Source organism: Rhineura floridana, chromosome 3, assembly GCF_030035675.1.
Source record: "Rhineura floridana isolate rRhiFlo1 chromosome 3, rRhiFlo1.hap2, whole genome shotgun sequence".
NCBI lineage: Eukaryota > Metazoa > Chordata > Lepidosauria > Squamata > Rhineuridae > Rhineura > Rhineura floridana.
Window position 1 is genome coordinate 26,977,751 of NC_084482.1, and position 25,973 is coordinate 27,003,723.

At 45.2% G+C, this 25,973-nt stretch overlaps 1 protein-coding gene across 6 annotated transcripts in view; it reads right to left on the reverse strand.

Moving 5' to 3' along the window:
* The window catches only part of ZNF385A (zinc finger protein 385A), a 193,634-nt gene that overhangs the window by 45,852 nt on the left and 121,809 nt on the right, over positions 1-25,973 (reverse strand). Inside the window, exon 1 of one of the 6 annotated variants that reach the window (XM_061615134.1) lies at positions 25,665-25,740. The exons of the other annotated variants lie outside the window; for them this stretch is intronic. The gene's annotated coding sequence lies outside the window, so the exon portion shown is untranslated. Of the gene's footprint in view, positions 1-25,664; positions 25,741-25,973 lie in introns of those variants that run through there. 6 annotated transcript variants of the gene reach the window in all.

A 25,973-nucleotide genomic window follows, 5' to 3' on the forward strand; every position in this document is an offset into this window, starting at 1 on the left:
CTTGGGGGCATTATTCAGGAGAAACACAGAACTAGTATAGATGGCAAAAAAAACTCTGAACGTCAAGAAGACTAAAGTAATGACAACAGAAGATTTATAGTTCAAACTATAAACTATAAAACTATAGAAGATTTATGTAACTTTAAAGTTGACAATGAGGACATGGAACTTGTCAAGGATTATCAATACCTTGGCACAGTCATTAACCCAAATGGAGACAATAGTCAAGAAATCAGAAGGCGGCTAGGACTGGGGAGGACAGCTGTGAGAGAACTAGAAAAGGTCCTCAGATGCAAAGATGTATCACTGAACACTAAAGTCAGGATCATTCACACCATGGTATTCCCGATCTCTATGTATGGATGTGAAAGTTGGACAGTAAAAAAAGCGGGTAAGAGAAAAATCAACTCATTTGAAATGTGGTTTTGGAGGAGAGCTTTGCGCATACCATGGACTGCGAAAAAGACCAATAATTGGATGTTAGAACAAATTAAACCAGAACTATCAGTAGAAGCTAAAATGATGAAACTGAGGTTATCATACTTTGGACACATCATGAGAAGACATGATTCACTAGAAAATACCATAATGCTGGGAAAAACAAAAGGGAGTAGAAAAAGAGGAAGATGAAACAAGAGATGGATTGATTCTATGAAAGAAGTCATAGACCTGAACTTACAAGATCTGAACAGGGTGGTTCATGACAAATGTTACTGGAGGTCGCTGATTCATAGGGTTGCCATAAGTCGTAGTTGACTTGAAGGTACATAACAACAAGGGGTAAAATAATTTTTTTACCACACAACAGTAATAGATGTGTGATAAAGTGGCTAGCTGTATGCTCCTAAGGGGAACTAAGTTCATGAAACCATGTGCCAGGGCTGTCCTGTGCTGCCATTTTCCATCAGGATTCCTTGGAAGGGTCCCCATTTGATCACATTCTGTCCCTATACTAAAAAAGAACAGTAGTAGGGGGTTTACTTCCTAGAGGAAGTATTCACTCTGTCTGTCGTGACTGGGAGCACCTGGAGTATGATTGGAGAGGACTTCCACCTCCAATAACCCTACAATCAGCAAACAATTCAAAAAGAGTACTTCTCTTTAAAGAAGAGTCTACTCTTCTCCCGTCTTCACTCTGAGTAGCAATGAACCTGGGGCCCTCCAGGTGTTGGACTCCAACTGCCGTCATACCTGACCCCTGACCATGCTGGCTGGGGCTGACAGGAGCTGGAATCCAACAACATTTGAAGGTCACATATTCCCCTCTCCTGCCCTAAATGCTTTCTCATAGAAAAGAAAACAGGAACCAAAGTACGCTAACCATCTGTGAAGTCAAAGTAAAATGGTCATGTTAACATACAGCAATGCACATATCCTCAGGCTGTTTTTCGAAGTCTGCCTCATCACAGCAACGCCAGACCAGCTCAGGTAAGGAAGGGGACTGTGGCAATGGCAAATACTGGCCACATCAGAGTGTCTCAAGGGGTATCTGTAAATTCCCATCCCTAAACCAAAGCTGCCAAGCAATGGGAAAGTCACCAGATCAGATGAGCAGCATGGGGCCACGGCCAAGCCCTGAAGGCCTTTCCAGACATTAGGTAGAAAGGCAAGAATTTCCCAGCCTCTTAGGAGAGGAGCCGCCCTGCTCTGAAGACACATCAGAAAGAAAAAGATACAAAAAGTGTGAGCAGCTCCTAGCCCAGCCAGTAACAGAGCCTGTCAGCGCAGCAGGCCCCAGGGCTCTGCATAAACTGCAACCATTTCACGTGCCCCCACAGGGATGGGGAAGATAGTGAGAGGGTGCGGCAGCTGTTTAAACAGCTCCCATTTCATCCCACACTTGGTCAGGATGTTCAAAATTCACAGGAAGACATGGGGTGGGGGGAGAGATAGCAGTTTACACGCTGTTAGAAATGGATTACACCCTCAGGTTTCTCTTTTGGACAAAGGTAGCATCTTCCCATATACAGCAGCAGAATTATAGGATGCAGCACTCACTGGACTGAACCATTTTGAGATTGCAGATAAATGTTCCTGTTCTCTGCCAAGCACTGAAAACTAGCCTGTTAAGGGAAAGGATTCAAGCCTGTGCTTCTCTGTTGACATGCTGGTCTTCTATCTTTAATGAGATTTCTCTCCTCCACCACCTCCCGTAAGAATAAGTGCATTCAAACATGTTCATTTCCTACATGCTGTCTGAAATGGTACAGTCCTGCAAGAGCTGCACCATGCAATTCTCTTGGCCCTGTAGCTCAGCTCTTACAGATGCAGGACAAGTGTGGTCTATACACAGGGTTCGAAAGCCTGAATTCAAGTGCAGTCATGAATTATTGGGTGCCTCACAGTAAGCGGCTGCCTTATAAATGGAGTTAGACAAGGTTCACACAGCCCATTATTTTCTGCAATTGACAAAGAGCGGTTCTCCTGGAACTGAGGGCTCTCTCAGCCATGCCTAGACTGTTAACATCTACCTTGCATGCAGAAGGCCCCAAGTTCAACCTCCAGGTAGGGCTGGGAGAGAACCCTACCTGGAGAGCCACTGCCAGTCAATGTAGACAATACTGAGCTAGATGGACCACTGGTCTGATTCCGTATAAACCAGTTTCCTATGTACATGGGATACTTTTCAATGCATTATCAATTTCAATTTCAATGAACATGCTCTGTCTGCAAATAAATCGAGGCTCTTCCCACTATCACGGCCCAACTGGGACTCCACCTGCACAATCACACCTGACTGGATGCTGCCCTCTTGATAGCTTCTGAAATATCCCTCTCTCAACACGTATGTTGCATAGATCTCAAGAGAAGAAGTGGGCAATAATACAACAATCCCAAAATGAGGACAGAAGTAATGCAATTACTACTGACTTAATCTAGACATATAACTACGCTTAGAAAACTGTATGTGTGGATCACCCTTGTGGTTGAGTAATTGTTACAAACATGAATTGGGTATTATAGAGTCACTGTGGGACTACAATCAACTTGGAGTGGACAAGAATTAACACTAAATCAAAAAACACTTCAGAGTAGGAACTTCTCCTGCAGGGGTGGCTAACCTATAGCCAAGATGCTGTTAGGCTCAAACTCCCATCAGTCCTAGCCAGCATGACCAGTGGTCAGGGATGATGGGAGTTGTAGTCCAACAACAATCTGGAGGGCCATAAATTCACCATCACTGTACTAGCTTTTACCAGTTTAACTAGTCTAACGTAGCTCTTCTACACTGTGCCTGATCTTAATAGCCATGGCTATGGGAGATTATGGGAGTTGTAGTCATAGGCTCCCTGTCTCTTTTCTACCAGTCTGTTTACTGGGATAGTTCTCAATGTACCCTGAGAACTGCAATTCTGTGAGGAGATTAAAGATCTCATCCTCAGAAAACATCAAGCCACAGCAAACATGCTTTGAGAATCTGTTACAAACACTTTATTACATGACCTATCCCCCTGACCCATTCTCACACCAAAATGTCCTCAACTGGATGAACCTAAAAGGTATGAAAGTTATACAACACATAAAGTCATAGTTTTAAAACTATGAAAAGTTCGTCCAAATTAAAACGCAAATGTAAAAGAGGAGAAAGGGATCTATTAAATGACCATCTTTCTGGGTGTCCCTGCAATGTCCAGTTCTGACAGAAAACAGAGAAAGAGCTGAAAGCTAGTGTTTGTATGGTACTATGGTGTTAGACACTTAAAGAATAATTTAAAATAAGAGACTGAGTAGTAGTTTGCTCTTGTGATCTGAGCTAGTTAAAACTGGTGCCTAGCACTGATCCTGCCTTGGGATTAAACACAGTCGGCAGATTAAGACATTAAGGCCCCATTCAGCTGTCATGGGCCAACCATGATTTGGCCTTTCTGCCAGCAGCAGCACACACTCTCTTCTCTGCACAGATGCCCTCTTCTACTTCCTGGCTTGTTCTAGTAACCATAGTTTGCTGTGATATCCAAACTGGGCATACAAAACATAGCTGCCTCCTAATCAAAGTAAGAAACCATGATTTGAAGTGTGTGCCATGGTTGGCCCAAATGGGATGTCACAAGAAAAGGAGAGGACCGCAAGACCACAGAAAGTTCCCAATCTGAACGTGACTAGCACCAACTCCCTCAGACAGAATTGTTTCCCAGTCCTAATAGCTTGAGAGCTCTTAACTGGAGACACCAAGGACTAAACCAGGAATGGGGAACTGGATTTGGTCAATGGGCTGGATCCTCACCTCCCTGAACCTCCTGCGGGCCAATTTTGACAGGTGGGCAAGGCCACCCACCATCTGATATCTTTATGACATCAGGTCAAAAGGGCTCCCTCTCAGCAGCAGCAGCTGATCAGTGCTGAGAGGAATTCTTTTGAACAAACGGACAACCGAAGGGATAAGGAGCTGAGAGGAGTCCTATCAGCTCCACTAGGGTGTTCCTGAAGGGGAACTCCCATGTGCAGCTGATCAAAGCCATTTCTTTACCTGTCCCACACTTGACATCACATATGACATCAGGTGTTGGGTAGGTGGGCATGATTTTGGGAAACTGCCTAGAGCAGCCTTTCCCAATCAGTGTGCCTCCAGATGTTGTTGGACCACAACTCCCATCAGCCTCAGCCAGCATTGCCAATGGTCAGGAAAGATGGGGATTGTGGTCCAACAACATCTGGAGGTACACTGGCTGGGAAAGGCTGGTCTGGAGGTTTCCCATCACTGGATATAACCAACGTTCTGTGCACACACAAAGCATGTGCTACGCCACAGAGCGACAGGCCCCATGCTCGATTTTGTATCACCATCCCTTTGCAACTTGTGATACTTAAATGAACAAAATGGAAAAAAAACTCTTTCTACAGTAATACTGTACTATAAATGAAGAATCCTCATATGGCCGTCATTTTAGATACTGGGCATGGTGCTTTAGTGCTTTTGATATCCATAGTCACTAGAGCACCAAATTAGAAACACATGCCTGAACATATCCTAAGAAGTTAGAGCAGTTTAGAAGAAAAGGTTAATTGAGGACTGATTCACATATGCACGTACACAACTTGATTCGTCACTCAATTACTCATAGTTGAAAGTGTAAAAGTTTTAAAAGATGGCAGCTATGAAAAGCCTTATTTGTGGTCTTTATAGACTAGATTGCACACTTGATGTGCAATCATTAACATTTGTGAAACATGAAAGAGGTTTTAAGAACACTTACACACAACAACAGAAAAGACAATGAGACAGAAAATTGCTCACTCTTCCTCAGCACACTGGCTTCATTTGAACAATCAATTCCTGGCTTAATAAAACAGGATATGTATGAAGTCTCCATGTCCCTGCACACAGCTCCTTTGCAGCCACTTTGCTCCTCCCTTTGTACAAGTGGCTGAACAAACCAGAAAACCAAAATTAACCATAGCTTCCCATTATGTCTGAACCAGGAAACCATGGGCATATGGCTTCCAAATAAGCCAGATATGAAGCCACGGTTTAAAGCTGGAGTACAAATACTGGCTTGTTTGGAAGCCATTGACCATAGTTTTCTGTCTGGAAGTAACAGGATGCTACGGTTAACTGGATTCCTGGTTTGGTCAACTGCTCACATAAAGGGAGGAGAGAAGCAGTTGTATGGAGCTCATTATTATCCTGCTTCATTAACCCAGGAATTGATCACCCAAATGTAGCCATTATAACTCAGGATCATCAAACTCAACTGAGTGGCACAGGTTTCAGGCCATTAAGAGGAAATATTTCATCACACAGCACACATTTAACCTATACGACCTAAGCTTGCTACTAGTTCTGCAAGTTTTAAGCAGTTTAATTGAGATATCAACTTCATTGATCAGCAGGGGTGCACAGGAAGGGCACACTTTTGTAGTTTTAGAAGGGTTTTTTTCTTTGTTTTACTGTAATAGGAAATGAAAAGGAAAAAATATTGAAGATGGACTTTCCTTTTCAACAATGGGTGGTTGCATTTGCTTAAAATAAAAAACAAACATACCAAGGGGTAAACTGTTTCTGTTAATCTAACTTAGAAAGGTTGTGAGAATATGCAAGTTAACTTACGTTTAATCAGTTAATCAGTAGAGAGGCGGATGGTTTATCAACTAAACCTTTTACCCCACTCGTTGACAGCCTTAATTGTTACAGAATGTTGTGAAGGCCACTGGCCTAGATGGATTCTAAAACTGATTACACCAAATCCGCCATGAAGTTACATGTCATAAGCTATTAACCACAATTGTTCAGCATACAACTTTTGTAGTCAGAGGCTGTATACCTCTGATTACCAGAGGCTGGGGTACAAAACAACAGGAGACAGCTGTCTACCTCTTGCCCCGACTATGGCATATTCCGGGCCATCTGACTGACAATCACAGAATGTGGATAACTGATGGTTTCTTTTAATAGATTTTAGCATTTGATTGTTTTGAATTCATTGATCACCCAGAGGTCTACAGACAAAGGGCAGCAAATAAATAGTAAAAATAAATTAAATGAAAATAAACCACCGGAGACACAGTGTAGGGCTAGATCGGGGTAGACAACATGGTGCCATCCATATGTCATTGAACTACAACTCCCATCATCCCTGACCACTGGCTATGCTGGGTGAGACTGATGGGAGCTGCAATCCACATTTCAAGGGCACCCATGTAGGTTAGTGGTGGACTTTTCGTGATCTGACCCAGCCATTTCATTTCTTGTACTCTCATGTCTTCAGTAGTTTTTTCTCCAAGGGACACTGATTCCACAAAAGCTGATCTGAACTTCCCACTATTTGGAAAAAGAACAGTGTAATGACTGGCATTGTAGAAGAAAAACAAAGTGCAGGGGTGGAGAGGTCACAGCTGTGTTAAAGAGGTCCCTGTACAAAACACCTAAAACAAATGTGCCTCTGCAAACAAGCCAGTGTGATGCTACAAAATGCAAGCCATGCTTGCTGTGGAGGGAGGGGGGGAGATGAGGGAGGATGCAAGGTCAGCTCGTGGATGGGAGGGGGTTCAAAGGAGAAAACTGTCACTGCAGTCAGCACCACACTGCAAAGGTGACTTTGGAGACGGCTATTGATCCCTTTGCAGTGCTGGCCTTGTGAAATCAGCTCTCTAAAGAAGTGGGATGTTGCAAGGATTCATTATGGGATGGCAGGAAAGCAGTTGCCCTACTCCTGCTGCTTAGCACTGTGTTCAACTTCAGCAGCATGGTAAGTGCCTTACAGTAACAGAACACAAGGTGGCCAGATCTCCTTGCTTGGAGACCCTGCCATTTACCTTCCAAAGGGGAAAAGAGAGGGATGAGGAGAAAAGGTAGGGAGTGAGGATGGTTGGAGTCCAATAACATGTAGCTCCTCTTAAAAAAAACACAGGTAGGATTTTCAGGTGAAGACATACACATTTTGATGAATGGTAGATGTGGTTTGATAGCACCTTCTCTAGGTTTAAAGCACAGGTACATTATTTCCCAGGTGAGTTCTGGGATGGTAGTGGGGTAAGTAAGCTCCTAAAGCTGGGATGGGGAACTGGAGGCTCTCCAGATGTTGTTGGACTCCAACTCCCATCAGCCTCAGCCAGCATGACCAGTGGCCAGGGATGATGGGAGCTGGAGTCCACAGGCTCCCCCATCTTTCCCCTAAAGAGAGCTCTGATGATTTCTGTCCTTGCATTTACCCAGCCAACATGACACCACCCATGCACAAGAGGTGTCATCAGCAGAGTAAACCTGAGGTTTGCAGAAGTACAGGAAAATCTAAACCCCAGGAGAGTCCAGTGAGGACTCAGCGGCCACAGAATGCTGGCTGGCTGATTGCCGGGGGGGGGGGAGATGTAAAGGGGCCATAGAATAGATGATCTGGAAAAGGAGGATGAAGGAAGGGACAGATAGTTATAAAAGAAAGAGAGAGAACCATCTCATTGTCTGAACCAGGACATTACCTATCCAAAATGAGAAATGATTTTAAAATGTTTTCAAGGATGGAAAGGAGAGCTCCACATAAAAATCAAGAGAGAAATCCAAGATTGTAAAAGTAGCTGGGTTTGGGCACCAGTGTCCATCCTCCCCCGCCCCCCAATCCCAAACAACCCAATAAAGACTGAGCATGCTCTGTGGGCATGGAACGCCGCTGACTGACTGTTTGGGGGAGGGGACAAGAACTGAGGTAGGGAAATGGACTGGACTGACTGGAACCCTGAAAGAAGCCCTTCATGCTGCAGTGTTGTGCTGCAAGCCTTGGCTTGTTCCTCTCAGATGCAGATTTGTTTATGCTGCAATGGCACCTACTGGCTGGCACCACCAACATCACCTCTCACCTCATTCCCTGTAACAAAGTAGAATGGTTGTTTGGGGGTTTGGGAACTTTTTTGGGGGGGTAAGGTGAAGGAAGAAAGTACACAAATGAATATGTTCCTCTTAGAAAATATGTTTTAAACAAATTAGACATCCTGCCCAATACACGAGCAGAGGGCTGGCTCATTCAGCAACCCAGTGTTTGATTGGCTGATGCACAGGCTTGTAATTGCCAATTGCATAGGCAGGCTAGCGGCAGGTTACGAGAGCTTGCTGTGACTGTTCCAAAAAAAATAAATCAGTCTTTGCCCGAAATAAAGTGTAACCTACCCAGACAAATGTTGACTGTATAGGAAATAAGCCCAAACAAACAGCAGATCATAGTTCTGCTGGATGAATCCCTATATGACTTCAAACATCTGTAGCGCCTATGTTCTCTTCTCTACAGTATTTGCCCTTTTTGGTGCAGAGAATACACAGACATTGGCATAGGAATCTGTGATTAGCTCTCCTGGCTTTTTAAAGCAGCAGCCACACAAGGCTCGAATTTTAATTGGAACAGTGGCATTAGGGAAGAGGCATTTAATCAGCTACACCCCACCACTTGAGGGGGGACATATTTAATCCTGCTCTTCCAATGCCATGTTTCATGACATGGCTGGTAGGGAAAGACACACACTTGTATTTTCCCCCAGCAGGATTAGTAGCAGCTTCAGAAAGGAAGGAGGAGATTATTTACATTGGAAAGGATTAAAACACACACACACACACACACACACACATATTCTCTCTCTCTTTCTCTGGAGCTGCTCTGATCAAAATCAGATTCCTTTGTAGTTGGCTTATTAAAGTTTTAAAAGTTGGGAGACTGGATCGCAGACCTCCTGCATCCTGCTGAAAACAAGTCGCCAGTTTAGGGTTCTCATATCCCTGTGAGATATGGGATTTAGGGTCCTCATATCTTTGCCACAGATCCCTCTTTACTTCTATTTATTTATTTAATTAATTTATTAGTCGCCCATCTGGCTGGTTGTCCAGCCACTCTGGGCGATGTACAAGATAAAACAATACATTAAAACATTAAAATTTAAAACCATAACAGTAAGAAACCTAACCCACCCCAAAAGCCTGCCTGAAGAGCCAGGTCTTCAAGACCCGGCGGAAGTTTATCATAGAAGGGAGGACAGAAAGAATCCAGGAATTCCTAGTTTGTGACAAGCTAGCCCCTGCCTTCACTAACCAAGGGACACGAGCAACCTCCCAGGTCCTGTCACTCTACCTGTTGATATTTCCACTGCCTTTGCCCAGCATGTAACAGACACCACTGCTGCTCAAGGCAATAAAGAGTGTCATCACAGCCTCTCACCAAGACAGTTGGAAAAGGGCTCTCATTTTAGACACCAACCTCCTCTGATTATGTGCAAGATGTGGCCGCTTCTCCAGAACAGACAGCTGGCCAAAAATGATGGAGCAGGAACTTAGAACCAGGAACCTGTGTGTCTCAAGTGCTCATGGAAGGGATATGGATGCACAGAAATAGGTAGCCAGCAGTTCAGCATCCTGAAACTCGTAAGCTTTCATGAGTTGAAAAACATCAAGTTCCTAGCCCTTAGGGGCAAGCATTAACAGCTCTAATGCCTTCATTGTACTGAAGATATACTGCAGAAAGGGACAGAAGGTTATTAGAAGGAAATGGAAATGGACTGCCTTCAAGTCGATCCCGACTTATGGCTACCCTATGAATAGGGTTTTCATGGTAAGTGATATTCAGAGGGGGTTTAACCACTGCCTCCCTCTGAGGCTAGTCCTCTCCAGCTGGCTAGGGCCTGCTCAGCTTGCCACAGCTGCACAAGCCAGCCCTTTCCTTGTCTGCAACTGCCAGCTGGGGGACAATTGGGCTCCTTGGGACTATGCAGCTTGCCCACGCCTGCACAGGTGGCAGGGCACGTAACCCCTGAGCCACTCACTGTGGGGGTGATCTTTAGCTGGCCCTTGACACCCAGGAGACAAAAGCAGGGATATGAACTCACAGACTCAGGACTCCCAGCCAGGCTCTCCTCCCCACTGTGCTAGAAGGAGGGTATATTAAATAGGTGTAGGGAGGAAGATACAACTTGCCCTTTTGCAATAGGCTAGCCAAGTCTCTCTAGAGTGGCAAAATGGAGGAACATCATCCTGTTGAAGTTAAGCACTGTTCACTTCCATTTATTCCAATGGGAGTTTCAAGCACCTGTGAAATGTATATGCCTTAAAAGTTTATTTATTTTCTATGGTTATTTATTGAAGGGTTTAAATTTATATTCTTGCCCCACTTCACAGGCTAAGATAGAATTTTTCAAACTATATTATGTGATATGCAGATCCCACCCATTTCCCATCTCACCCTTGCTTGATAAACCATAGGATTAAAGCTGGTCAATTGCCTGTTCAAATTAAGCAGTCAAATATTCCAAGTATTAATTTATTAAAATGGTAACAAAGAAATTCCTATCAATTACAAACACACAAATTGGTTAACATTTGTACTGAAACAGTGAAATCAGACTCTCGACAACTGCAATTATTACTTTTCACAACAATGTTATGTAAAGCTAAATGAACGTGAATGACCAAGGAATTCAAATCATTCTTCTTGGCTTTTATCCCAGAACCCCAGAGACGGCACAAACAGTTACAAAATCAAAAAATATTTCAAAAATGAAACCAAACCCTGCACACAAAGCTGTTAAGAGGTCAATGTCCAACCATAATGTGGGTGAATACATTCACAGTCAGAGTGCCAGAGGTGCCTGCTTCTAAAGTGAGTGTGGAGCCTGATTCTTGCATCAATGGGGAGCTTCACTGGTAATCCATACTCCTCACCCACCCACCTTTTGCTGTCAGATGACATCATGATGCAATTGCAAAGCTAGACTGCCACTAGCAAAACCAAGAAAAAGAACTCAGGATAGGCCTATGCAGTTCACAGCAGGCTGGATTCTCAATTACTCTGGGGGCCATCAGGCCAGGGAATACCCCATTCACTTTCTTTCTATAACTGAATGGCCGCTATGCATTCTTATGGGCGGTGGGGGGCAATGAAGTATGGCACTAGGGGCCAGCGAGTCACAAAATCTACCTTCCGCCTCTGAAATTAGCCCTTTATATGCCCCCTCCCTTCACATGCAACCTACCAATCATGATGATGCCTTTTCTTCAACCCCTTTGGCATGGCAGTGCCTCACTCTGCATGGGTTAGGGTGCTTCCAATTGGTGTGTACTGTAGGTCTGGTGCTGGCTACGTATGCAGGGTGTTTTTTTTTGCAGCATCCATACAATGTCATCAGCACCAAAATACCGGCCTGTATTTCTCCCACATTTAATCTGCACTTGCCCTTTCCGCAGAAAAATCTGTTAAGTTTAAAAAAAAACCAACTGTTGCAACAACAACCCATTTGCAATATTAAGCCCCTATCTGGAAACACACTCCGGCACTGGGAATTAGCGGCCATGCTCCTCCTTCTGGCCTCCTCTTGGTCCCCTCCAAATCTCCCAGTGGGAGGTATGGGTGGAGTGAGGTTAGGGAGAAAAAAACCCATGATAAGATCAATTGACCTTGTTGATCTCCATCCCCAAATCCACTGTGGCACATTGCACCCATTTCCTGTGCCTACATCAAGCACCAAGACAGCTGGACAGGCCGCCGTTCCTCCAAGAATGAAACCCCCTTTGTTGTTTTTCTTCCTTGGAAATTTGCACACAGATTAACCAATTTTGGAAAAATGCCATAGATGCTTTCCTTAAGAAAGCTTGGATCAGCTTAGATGGGAGTCTCATCAAGTTCTAAGCTTCACCTACACTAGGTTCCTAATTCCTGCACTTAACATCGATTCCTGCACTGAGCAGGGGGTTGGACTCGATGGCCACATAGGCCCCTCCCAATTCCACTATTCTGTGATTCTAGGTGCTCCTGAATTATTCACTGGATTGTAGGAGGGCAGCCCCAATTGCACAGCTGCCACCTTCCCTTCTCATAAGCCCATACTATAGATTCATAAGAATGCTTTGCACATTATAATTGTCAGAAGTGTTGTGGTGCAACTCAGCTTGTCTGAAGGCTGATGTGTCTGCACAGGAAAAAGAAGACAGAGAGAGGAACCTCCATGCTTCCTAGATTGTCATTTCCGTTTTTAACCTTTGTTGATCTTCCTTCCAATTCTAGACTGATACTCTTAAGATTGCTGACCTCACTTCCTAGTTCGCTCCTCTCTTCTACTCCTCCCTTGGAGAGGAGGCTGCTTTGGATCTCTCTTCTCTTGAAATTCAGGAACAAGCATGCCGAGTTGCACTGCCACCTTAGTCAACCAGAATTAGGGATCTTTCCTATCAAACATGTATTTCCTTTCATAAATGCCAATTTATTGTTTTTCTTAAAGCTAGCGTCTCAGTAGGATTGTGCCCAGGGTAAAGTATGCTCCTTCAACAGGGATTCCATTACAGCTCAGCTTCTGCCAGCATTCAAGACCAATGCTAGCAATGTGAACACGTGGAAAGGGAGGGGAAGGGAGCAGGACTACACATGTTGTCCTCCCTCCCAACCTTCCTGTATTCAGCTGAGCATATGCATAAAAGATATATGTCAGAAGTGAGGAGAAGGCAGATCTGGATCTACTGGTAAGTCTCCAAATGATTTGTATGAGATCAGCTAGGGTTTTTGACTCCCAATGGTTTAACAGTAGTACCAACAAAAAGCCTCCCCCCCCCAAAATAGGCTGCTGAAATCAAGAAAGCTTGGGTTCCTAGGCTGACAATGAGCTGAGAGCACTAGCTCTGTAATTCTGTGTCTGCCTTCCTGAGCCACAATTTTGAACCAGTTGACGGATCTGAGATCTCTCTAGCAAAAAACAAAACAAAACAGTTTCCACAAGCTGCAAAGCGATCCACCCGACTGTACATACTTAGGTATATTTCTGAGCAATGGGGAAGCCTGGTTTTCCAGAACCTCTGACTGCATAGAAGAGTAGCACATATGAAGGAACTTATCCACACATTAAAGCAGAATGTGTAAAGGTCAGGACTGGGAATGGCACATGTGATCAAGCTCCACACGTTCAACGTAACATGTGAAAAGTGCTATATTGAACCTGCCACTTTGTATCCCACACTTTTACTCCAACATGTCATTCCTCCACACAGCATAAAGACCAAGGGCCATATGCTGGCTCAGTGTCTTTCTGGCATCTGCAAGATCTGGACTCAGTTCATTTGATGGAACCTGGCCAGCCATCAGGCAGTGCACAAGTAGGCTGTTTGTCCCCTAGCTTAGTGTGACATGGAAACACAGCCAACACTACAGGGCCAGGCAATCCAAATGCAGCACAAAGGGAAGCAGAGTTCTGAGACTGGTATAAATTATGCAAATTTGCATTCTTTCCCTGCCCCCATTTGCTTTTTTTTTTTGTATTTGTCCTAGTTTTGCTAGTCATTACGGAGTGGGCAAAGGTACTGAAAAGCCACTGCCAGACACTGAAAATCTTATTCAGCTGCCCACCCCTCTGATTTCTGAGATTCCACCCCAATATTGCCCATACTTGAAGGAGTGCTTCTGCTTTACCTGCCAGGCAAAGCCCTGAGAACTACAGGAGAGTCCCTTCTCATGGTCGAGCTAATCGGTGTAGCCCACTGGGTGGTGATGTGGGATAGGGCATTCTCTGTGGCAGCACCGTTGTGAAGCTCTCTCACGTTGGAAGTATGGCTGCCTCCCTTGTTAATAGATCTTTCAAGGTCAGTTTAAGGCACATCTTTTCACCCAGGCACTCGGGGAGAGAAATATAACCCTAGCCATGTGTATTTTTATGTCCACTGCTAAACACTTGAATGATTGGGAATGACTGAATATTTTTATTTGAATGTTTTGGTTTTAAACCTGTTTTACATTTTAATTCTTACGATGCTGGTTTATTTATTTATTTCATTTATACCCCGCCTTTCTTTTCATGAAAGCCAAGATACGTATGGTTCCCAGGAGGTCTCCCATCCAGGCACTGACCAGACCAGACCTTGCTTAGCTGCAGCAAGGAGCTGGCCTTATGTGCCTTCAGACCATAGCCTGGTTAGGATTTTGCGTTTGATATGGTTATTCCCTGGGATCCCACGGGATGAAGGGTGGTCTAAAAGTGTAATACATACACTTTAAAGTTTAAAGCATAAGTGCAGAGCCATAAGAACTAGAAACCTACTTTTTTAAAAACCCTGACATTCTTAGGAAACTGAATTCTGTGCACATTGCCACTGTCTGTATTTTCTTCCCTTCTGTGGAACAGCAAGTGGTGATCAACCTGGCCTATACTGCTAAGGTTTGCCTAATTTGACATTACTGGATCTATTTGAGAACTGCAAGACAGGATCACAGGTAATCTATTCGGGATTGCTGGGCTATCACTCTAAAGGGGGTTCTTTTATCTCATAGGCTGGGAACAAGAACTGTCCAAAGCTTTGAAATAGAGACCGGAGATGTGAAAGCTGGGGGGGGGGGGCAGAAAAAAATTGGGGGAAAACCCAGTTTTTCCATTGTCTTTTGTTTTCCAAAAAAAATGGAAAGAGTGAGAAAAAAATTGGGCTATAACATGTGAATGAGTACAGAAGCTTGTTTCAATCCAGGCAAACCTTTACTTTTTAGAAGTCCATGATCAATATGATGACAATATGAAGATGCAGAAGCTGATAGCGATTGCTCAGAAAATGAGATTGATTAAATTTCATGTAGTAGTCAAAGTCTTGGTTTTCTTCCCTCTTTTTCTCGCTCTTTTTCTGGAAATGAATGCTTTATGTCACTGACAAAACATGGGACATAACACTGACATAACATATGACACTGTGGAGGGCTAGAAGAGACATAATTTTCAGAATACCTACTTTCTTTTTTTACTACAACATTGATGGTTTCACCAGTTTTATTGTTGTTTGCCTGTTCCACATAAACTGGCAAAATGAAACAGATGGTAGGTTCCTTACAATTCAGCAGCTTGTAGCTTCATAAGTATCAAAACATTTTTTTCAAAAAAAGGCAAATTAAATTTGTAATTATTCTCTGAATAAACTGTACTTTAATATACCAAACATGCTAATTTGATGTCAAACCAAGTCATACATAATACATCTTATGTTCCTAAAGTAACAAAGTGACTTTCTGTCTATAAAAGGTGCTAGTAGAGACGAAGCTGGCTAACTTCAAAGATCTCTAGTGAGGTAGCAGTTTTCATTTGGTTGTATGTTAATAAAGAGATATGATGATGGAAGGGATGCCTTTGATCACCCCTGCTGGAGCAACAATATAATGCCGCAGGTCAGATGTCTAAGGAAGTTTTCTATGAAAAACGGGCAACTGCCAAACTGGGGAAGGGGGGGCAGACCCTGGTCTGTTTCTTCTGCTACAGCAGCTATATGTGAGCCAGAGGGATATTGGGAGAGTACAGGCTCTCTAAGTCAAGGATGGATTTTGCAATGGTAAGCGCATAATAATATTTCTTGTGATACACAGTGCTTTAGACTTCCTGAGATGAAGCTCAATCATCTTAGCCTGCAATCCTAAATGCACTTACTAGGGAGTAAGCCACGTTGAACCCAGTGGGATTTGCTTCCAAGTAAACATGCGCAGGATCGCATTGTTAGCCACAACATTACACCAGCTATACAAACATAACTGACCCCCCCCGCTACTAAGGTAACCCTCATTCTAGTGGTGTAGTAGAGGCACCAAGTATAGTTAGCTATAAATGTCTAGTTTTTAACTCTCTGACTGTACAGGGCTGAAGAACACATAGCCCTCCCGATGTTAGCTGGACTCCAAGCCCCATGAGCCCCAACTATGATGCAAGTTACAGGAATGATGGGAGTTGCAGTCCAGCAACATCAGGAGGGCCACAGGTTCCCCACATTTAAACTACACAAACAGAACTGTTTCTGCCTGGATTTAAAACTCTCACTGCTGACCTGCTCAGTTATGCTACCAGGCTGAAAATGTTATAGAAGGCTGCAAGAAACCATTCCAGGATGTATTATAAGCATCTTCAACTGCTTTCAGAGCAATTTGGGGTGAGACTTCTACATCTACTAGAAGAGGCAGCATGCCTCTGAACATCAGTTGCTGGAAACTGAAAGAGGGGAAAGTCCTCTTGCGCTCAGGTCCTGCCTGTGGGCTTCCCTTTGGGGCACCTGGTTGGCCACTGTGAGAACAGGATGCTGGACTAGATGGGCCACTGGCCTGATCCAGCAGCGCTCTTCTTATGTTCTTTATTTTTAAGATGCCAAATGACCCTTTGCTGGTGATGCAAAAGACTAACATGGCTAAGGCTCTAGAAACCATTTGAAGGGGTGGCAATTAAAGGAATACATAGTCTGCTTTACAGCCCCAGCCAGCATGGCCAATGGTCAGAGATGATGGAAGCTGTGGTCCAGCAACATCTGGAGATGACAAGGTTGGGGAAGGATGCTTTAGGGATAAAATATTGCAGCTCTGCGGCAAGAGGCTGGACGGGACAGTCTATCTGTTCCCATTGCTATGATCTAACAGCAAAAAAAAAAAAAAATGGAACAAGCAGCCGTGCATAGTTCTAGAACCTCCTTTAGGGGAACTTTTTAAGAGAAGGCACATGCCCAGAGGCGCTGTTGTTACTTCATATGTTCTAAGGCTAAGTGGTGAAAGTAAGCTAAAGACCTCTTCTTACACTAAATTTAAATTTAAGTTGGGTTAGAGCAGGGGTGGGGAGCCTTTGGCCCTCCGGATGACTCCCAACTCCCATCAGCCCCAGCCAGCATGGCCACTGGTCAGGGATGGTGGGAGTTGTAATCCAGCAATATCTGGAGGTCCAAACATTCTTTCTTAAATGCTCATATGGGCTAACTGTAATAGACCATTGTATCTATCAAAAAGCAGCCAGCCAGCAAAAACAAAAACAACCTTTCCCTCTATCCCAGTGCATCCAACAACTTCCCCATATAGGGCAAGGCCATGGAATATCTGCACATCAGCAAGACAGACTGCAGGGGCCAATGGTGAAATTTTTCCAACTGGGATGAGCGGGCAGACTGCCTATCACAGCAGCACACTGAGCCAGGAAGGTCAGAGAGCTGAAGCTCTGCTCAACTCCCTTTGCTCCAGAAGCAAGTTTGCAAATCTGCATTTGGCTTGCCCTAGCTAAGCTTTTCCTTCAGGATGTGCCTTGCTCTGAAAACCTTATTATGTACCCCACTGCTCTGCATTTACACTAGGAGTGGGGAAACTGAGGCACAGGAAATGCTCTTGATTCCACCATGGCAGAACAAGGAAAGGGATTCTGGACTCACTTCTGCTACACTCTCCTCTCTTGTTTAACCCCAAATACATACATCCCTGCATAGATAGTTAATCCCCTGACTCAAACAGAAGCGAACGTACAAACAGAGCACACTCACCAAGTCAGGAACTGATTTCTCTGGAGGCCCACTTTGAGAAGGGAGAGAGTGGTCTAGAACAGTAGTTCCCAACCGTTATGCGTATAAGACCCCCTTTATAAGCTCAAAACTTTTTGTGACCCCCTCCCCCCTGGGAGGCAGGCTGGCTGCCAGGAAGGAAGGGGGAAAGCAGCCTTTCCATGCAGCCTTGCTTCTTTTTGCTTCACAAAAAGCCCTCTCCTCTCGTTCTGAGTAAGGGCGTCATCAGCAGCGGCAGCGCAAGGAGACAGGAGTCGGTGATAGTAATCCCCTCTTCTTCCTGGTATCTCATCCCCCAGCCTCCTTTGGTATCTGCCATGTATTTCATAGGCAGATGCCTGCCCTTGGTGTGCCTGAAAGACACTCTGGCGCATCAGTAAAAGTCCTCCCCTCTCGTTTGGAGCAAGGGGGAGGTGTCATCTGCAGCGGCAGTAAGAAGCAGACAGTGTCCAGGAAGTGAAAACTTTTTTAATAATAATAATAAATAATTCATTTCTTTACTGTTCTCGGCCCCTCTGAATTTCTTTGTGGCCCCCCTGGGGGTCACGGCCCCCAGGCTGGGAATCACTGGTCTAGAAGCCCCAACCTTCAGCTCAACAGCACGGCCTAGCTTTAAATTTCCACGAAAAAGTAGGAAGGAGATAGAATCTGTCCCTGGATCACCCTGAGAGTGGCTAAGAGACACAGAGGTGGGTAGGGCTATTAATCCGTGTTCAGCAATCAAGAAAAGGCAGAGAACCCAGTAATCCCAGTTCGCAGAGTGTCCCTACCACTAATACATATAGAGACACTGTCACAAGAGGATGTCCTGGTCATCTTCTACAGCCAAGAGAATAACCCAGCAGTCCTGGCTCTATCACTCACATGCATATCTCTCCACTGAACACTATCCCTCCCTTTCCAGAACTAAGAACAGAATCCAGAAGTCCTTGCTTGTTGCTGGAGGCTCCACCCTCCCAGGAATGTAAAATGGATCTGGAGTTCTCAAAATATTTCAACACCACCACCACCACCACCACCATCATCTCCACTTCCAAATATTCTTTCAAGCTCCCTGAAGCCCTTCCACATCACTGTCCCTGGAGGTGGAAACTGACCACGCCACCACACTCTCGGTCCAACCAATCAGAAGATACTCAGGTGCCCTACCTTCCATCCGTCCGTCCATACCCTTGACTCTTCCTGCCCCAAAATGTCTACTTTTCAAGCTGGGTTGTAGAAGTTCTCTGCAACCTGCTGCTTCCCCTAAGGGGTCCATAAACCCTAGGGCACAAGTGCAGTGGACAGCATCGGTTCCGTTCAATTGCTGCTTTAATGAGAGTCAGGCAAAGCAAGAGGCTCCTGTGAAGTCAGGATTTTTAATGCTGAAGGAAGCTCCCTAATAGAAAGCGGAGTCATTCTCTCCTTTTCAAAGCCTGGCAAGCAACCTTTAGCAGAGCAGCGCAATCTATTCGGCAGGGAGCAAAGCTAAGCTGGAAGATGGTTCCTAGGGACTCCCCACCTGCTTCCCTTTGATACTCTGCTGTGAAAGCAAGTACCATGTCCTCTTACTACACACCTGGAGAGCTCCTCCCCAGAAATAGCTGCATGCCCAAAGGCTCCTTGCTGTGAGAGATTTTCCAGGCAGGGAAGCATGTCTCATTATTAGATGCCTTTGGGCTCCCCCCAACTCTGCAAGATTATCCTAGGAGAGCTGGCAGCCAGCATTCTACCTCTCCTCCAGCCAGCCCCATTATGACAACAAGCAAGCAAACCCAGGTGGGAGAATGGCAATTGTCTCAGGCTGCCTATACTTGGCTGCAGGTAGCCTGCAGTATCTATTCTAGAGCACTGAGCTGGCACCCGGCATGTGGGTATGTAACTACATCTTGTCATGACATCCAACAAGCAGAAACCCCGCGTTCAGCAGATAACAGCTCAAAATAATACCCAAGCCATAAATAGCCGCCTTGGTCTTAGCTTCTGACCCTGTGAGCAACCCAGGACAGAGGTAAGGACTTTTTCTGCTTTTTCTTTTTAACCTCCCTGGACTTAAGAAACAGGGCCTGTGGTGGTAAACCTATGACTGTGAGCTTTAGAATGCAGGTGAGGGCTCATGTGACTGAATGCCTCTTCCCTATAAAAAAAAAAGTTCCCTGTACATAGAACTGTCGGGGAGAAGGGATGGCAAGAACCCCACTCCCTACTCTGCTAGTCTTCTGCCATGCAGTGATTTTTATTATTAGTATGAAGGCGCATTCATTCATATGAGCCTTTCCCTGCGGCCTGACACAGGGCAGGCTCATAACCTCAGTGGAAACTAAGCTACAAATGCACACCTCACCCCGCTCAACCCCAGGAACTGTGCCTCCTTTTCCAATGTGTGCCTACCCACAAAGGCATGGGATCCCCAGATACACGGCGGGGGGGGGGGAAGAGTGTTGCTTCCCATTCCCACACTGCCAAGCTCTGCTTTTTCAACAGCCTCCCATGAGCCTTCTCATACCAGTTTTAAAATATGTCCCACCTGAATACACCATGTCCTTGGTGTTGACCTTAAAAGGTGCCTCTTGGGATGCAAGAGGAAGGCACTCTAGGGGAGTTGTTTTAAAATGGGGGGGGGAGAAAATAGTGGCATCTGGTTGTTCAGGAACTATAAATCCTAGTTTGGAAGAGGAGCAGGACCTCATAAGTAGCATAGGTACTGTAGAAAGAGGTTAACAGATTGGGAATCGCAAGTCCTGTGTTTACTTGCTAGGAGGAGACCAGAGTGAACAGTTCTAAACAGGGCTGTGGAGTCGGTACGTCAAACCTTCCGACTCCAACTCCTTCATAAATGGCAAATGTATATTAATTTATTAATATTAATATTAAAATATTAATTTTATTTAGAAGCCAGAGTTGGAACATTTCTACCGACTCCGACTCCACCCAAAATTGCTTCTGACTCCACAACTCTGACTCCACAGCCCTGGTTTTAAAGGCTTCTGTGTATTTATTGTGTGTATATAAGAGAAAGCAAGAGCGAAAGAGGTATATATGAGAAAGCAGGAGCAAGAGAGACTTAAGGCCAGAAGTCCCAAGTTTTATTTTTCAGATGTGGGAGAGGCACAGAATGCAGTGGGAAATAGTGTTCCTCAAACTTTTGATTGCTAAAGCACACTTCTAAAATTGGAGGGTCATCTCACCCTTCCACCCAAAATGGTTAACTTGGAATACATGCAAGAGTGGGAATAATCCATCCTTGCATGAAAGGTGCAATGACCCGAGCAATGACTCGCACAGAGAGCTGCAACATATAGTCTTCTCTGAAGGCAACAAACTTCTGCTACAAATGCAAGTCTAAAGTGAGTCATCTGATCTATCTCTATGAAGAGTAGCAGCAGCATCCTGTGTTCCCCCAACAGAGGCCGACTGAAAGAAATAAGGATGGATCAACAAATCATGCAGAGATGTAGCAGGCAGCCTCATCAAGCCATCATTAGTTATCAAACATTTCTCATTACACACAATTTGGAATTACTAGATTATTACATGGAGGGGGGGATCAAGGGGGTGTCACAGAGAACCAGAGGTCCTGGGAGATGTTGGGTGAAGTGGAAGGAGGCAGGATTCTTTGGTTCTACCCCAAAAATGTGGAAAATGATGGAATCTACAGCAAGGTTGGGAGCCAGAGTCTCCCTGATTTCTGTTTCAAGTCTGAGGGGCAAAAGGTATCTATCTATTACTCTAGCACTGGGAGGGTGAGGAAAAGACTGGAAATCAAGAATTCTTGGCTTGATTGTGTGCACTTTTTCTAGGAGAAAATGAAATAGGGTCTAGGCAAGCTACAGAGGTCGGAAGACAAGCTCCCTTCTACCCTTGGCTCTGGCCAGTTGCATATTTCTCACTCTCTCACTCTTCCTTCCTTCCTTCCTTCCTTCCTCCCTCCTCTGCTGCTTGGTCAAATAATTATGAGATTGAGCATTTTAAGATGCCAGGATGGAAAATGAGCCAAATCTGGGGCAGGGAATTGAGCATCAATGAAGAATAGTGTCAGAGAATCCAGCTGCCAGCTGAAAGGCTCAGAAGAGGGACAGGGAACATGTAACAGTCTCTGGGGGAGGGAATGAGAGGGTGGCAGGAAGGCTACAGGATTTGCAGCAAGCATCCAACAGAGTTTGGGGGGGGGCACAAGGCATGATACCAGGCTGTGTTTATCGGAGAGTGGAAGGTGGAGAGACAAGGGAGGGCTATGAAGTCTTTCAATGCAGGTGCATTGGTAGGCACTCAGAAAGGCCCATGACCCAAATTTGCAGCAAATTTGTGTATGCTCATGTTTATGTGTAGATGCAAATTGCAGATATAAAAGGTATCATTACCTGAAGATGACAGAGACCACCTTGACTGTGAGGTGTTGTTACCCAAACCAATTCTGCCGGTCTTTTTTTTCTTTTCTGTTATTGGGACTATGCTTCTGTATTTTACTGTTGGATCTTATTAGGAATTAGGAATTATAAGGGTGTATCAATTTATTGCACATTTCTTAAGATGTTTTTGTTAATTTACTATGAATGTATTTTCTAACAGTGAGTTGTGTAACTTTTTTTCATGTTGTGAGCCGCTTTGAGCATAGATTGCTCGGCATACAAATAAACAGTGATGATGAAATGTAGGGCTCTGAGCAAATTAAGGACGATGAGATAATGGTCTCACCAGTACTGTGCTTTGCAGTATGTTCAGCAGCTCTATAAGCAAGGGGAGGAAATATAACGAAAAGGGGGAAGGAACAGGAGATCCAAGTCCCAGAGCTAAAAGGCATGTGGTTCTGGCCCCCAAGGCCGCCAACCCCCAGCAGTGTTCCTGCTTCAGTGATCTGTGTGCAAAAGTACAGTTGGAAGAGGATGGGGATACCACTTCTAAGTAAGCAGGGCTTTTGGGGTGTCACAGCTCATCAGCTGCTAGGTCAGAACATGGAGGTTGTGGCTTGGGATCTGCATGTGTTTGCATATGTGCAGTGCATACAGTATAATGCTACTCTTTGATTATCAGCTGTTCAGCACAGCTCCAGCCAGCTAAGCAAAAGGGAGGGTGGGAAGAAAAGTTGGGGCAGCCACTAGGATCCAGTGCAAAGGCACCTGTTTTGCTCCAGAAGACAAGCGCAGGATGCAGTAACTGAGGAATGGGCAGGGATATTCCCAAGCACACCCCTAGCGTCAAATGCTGTGGCTGGACAGCTGCTAAGGATCTCCTTCAAGCTCTGGCCTAGCAGACAGCAATGGAGGGCCTCCTTGCTAGGAGTGATAGTTTTCAATTCTTGTCTACAAGATGGATATGAACCACAAGGGTGGCTGTTAGGATGCTTCCAGTTTCAATAGAACTCCTGCCCCTGCAAGGGGAGTTTTGCAGGTATATTCTGCAAAATGTCATTGATGCATTAATAGTGCATTAGTGGTGGATTTATACCACGCATCATTCTGCTTTATTAGCTGTTCTCCAATGCTTCTCTAATGTTATTACATTTTTGCTGGCTGGAGGGACACTCTTGCACTACAGAACAACAAAAGAAGGACAAAATAAATAAATACACTGGAACATTTGCAGTATAAAAAGTTATAGGATTTCAACGGGAAGTTATGGGACACGCACTGATTAGAAACAAAGCAATTATGTCCGCCCTGCAACTTCCCAGGCACAAACATTATCGAAAATGGGATTGTGTATAACTGCCCCAATACCATCATGAGCACAAATAATCATGAATGCACAACAAAAAGATTGCCTGTAGGGGCCCTAGAACCCTGAAACTCCACCCCTGCACATCTCTATTAGGATATAGTAGTGCATCCATCCGGTGACAGAGTGCTAAGAGGCTCTTGAAATCCAACCGTCACCCTGGGGAAGAGTTCAAACCTGTGGCCCACCAGTAGTTGCTGGGCTCCAACTCCCATCCAGGGCTGTGTACCCGGTACGCCAAACCTTTGACTCAAACTCCTCTATTTTTCTACTGTCCGACTCCGACTCCACCCAAAAATTGCTTCCAACTCCACAGCCCCATAAAGGGCTGTAAATGTCTTTTTAAATTGGAAGCTCTCATAGGAGCATTTTTATCGCTGCCTGAATATGCGCTGATCTTGGCATCACAGCATTTGTCTTCGTCTGGGTCCTGTGTCATACACTGACACACAAAATGTTTTCTATCTTGAGTTATGGTGAAATGCTCAACCACAGCTGACTTCATGGGAAGCTTCTTTGACATTTTGAATTTATATTTTAAAAAATGTGTCAATCAAAATTTATTTTGAAGCCGGAGTTGGAACATTTCTACCGACACCGACTCCACCCAAAATTGCTCCTGACTCTGACTCCACAGCCCTGCTCCCATCATCATCATTGACCATGCTGGCCAGGGCTGATGGGGCGTTGCGAGCCCAACCATATCAGAGGGCCACAGGTTCCTCACCCCTGGTTTAGGGAGTACATTAAAAAAAAAGATGAGGAGAAAACCTGGTTCAAATGGACTCCAACAGTTAACTAGTAAGCCAGGAGTCCCTTACCAGATGAGAAGAAAGGGGTGCGTTCTAGTGGGTACAGCAAAGTAACAGGATCCTTTGGTTCTTTCCCTTGGCAGTGTCTAGACATTCTTTTACCTCACTAGGGATGTAGGAAAAATACTGATAGAAAATTGTGACCACCCACCCCAATTCTGCAAAGGTATACATAGTAGTGTAGTGGTAAATTCAGACGTGCAGGGTCCTTTCATGATAGTTATAGCCACCCCCTTTTTTTGCTGCTGGGTTAAGAATGAGATCCTTGTTAATACCTTCTTCCACCACAACAGATGCCCCTGGGAGCATAATCACGAAAGGGGAGAGTGTTAGCTACTGAAAAGGGTCTTTTCAGTGGCTATTTCCCCTCCTTTCACTCTGATTCGCTTCAATCAACAGCAAATGACAAGGAAGCAAGTTAGAAGACTCTTCTCAATGGCTAACACATTCCCCTTTCATACTGATTGCCTCATAGGATGCTGGAGACATAGGGACCCTGCTCTCAAAAAAGTAAGGGGTCTAAGACCCCATGAGACTCCGGACGACTACACCCCTGGGTATTCGGGTTGATGTAGGGTTATGACTACACACTCCCCGTTTCCAGCATCCCTGCTTACAAACTTTGCTCCCTATTCGTGTAAAGCAAGGGGGACAGGGGAGGGAAGGGGGAGCGGAAGACAGAAAAGGCTAGGTAAGCGTAAACTGGGAGGGAAAAAGCTACTCCGGAATAAAAGAGAAGCAGAGAGACTGCCTGTGTTTTACATTTACAAGAACAAGAAGCAAGAAAGCGGCGCACCGAAACACAGCAGCTGAATTATCAAGTGTTTTTTAGGGGGCATAACTTCTTTCGCACCCTCTCTCCCGGAAAGTCCCCCCAATCTTTCTCGCTCGCGCACTCCCCTCCCCCTTAATTCGGATCAGAGCGCGCCTCTCTCTTACCCCGTGCAGCTTCACAGAGTTCTGCCCGCATCGGCCGAGTCCCCCGGCGCATCCCGGCAGCCAGCCAGCAAGCGAGCGAGCGAGCGGAGCGCCGTCCCCCCTCCCAGGCCGGGGAGGAGCGATGGACCTAGCCGCCCGCCCGCCGGGCCGGACAGACCCTCCCGCCCCGAGAGCCGGCGGGCGATCGGCTGCAAAAAGGAGGGGAGGTGAATGAATTCCCACCCGCGAATGAGACGCTCATCGCCTCGGCTCATCCTGCAGGCCCCTTTTTCAAATCGCCTGCCCCTGGAATCGCCTGGTGATGTATTGGGCCACCAGGAATTAATCTGAACCAAGGGGATCAGCCCCGGAACCTATCTGCAGCAGTATGGCGGGCTCTGCGAGATGGGAAGTCAGGAGTGTTTGCAAGCAAGCGCAGAGTACACTTCCCTCCCGCTTGATCTAAAAGGGTTAACACGATGCTAAGGAATAAGAATTTATGCAGCGCATTTAAAAACACTTACTTTGCAGACAAGCACAAGCTCTGCTCCTGGAAAGCCGTCTCCAATATCCCGATATGAGAAATGTCTCAATCTTTACAAAAGAGGCCAAGGAGGCAGGCAGGCATTATTAACTCACCCAAATATTTCCGGCAGGAATAGCGGCTTATATAAAGCCGTGCAATGTTCGAGATTTGAAACCAGGACAGCCAGGTTCACAGCTCATATGCTTGGCTGTTCAGCAACCAGCCCCAGAAACTATTTTCATTGCCAGTGTTTTAGCATTCTAACACAGGCAGTAACTGGAGACCACTGATCGTGTACAAAATGCTC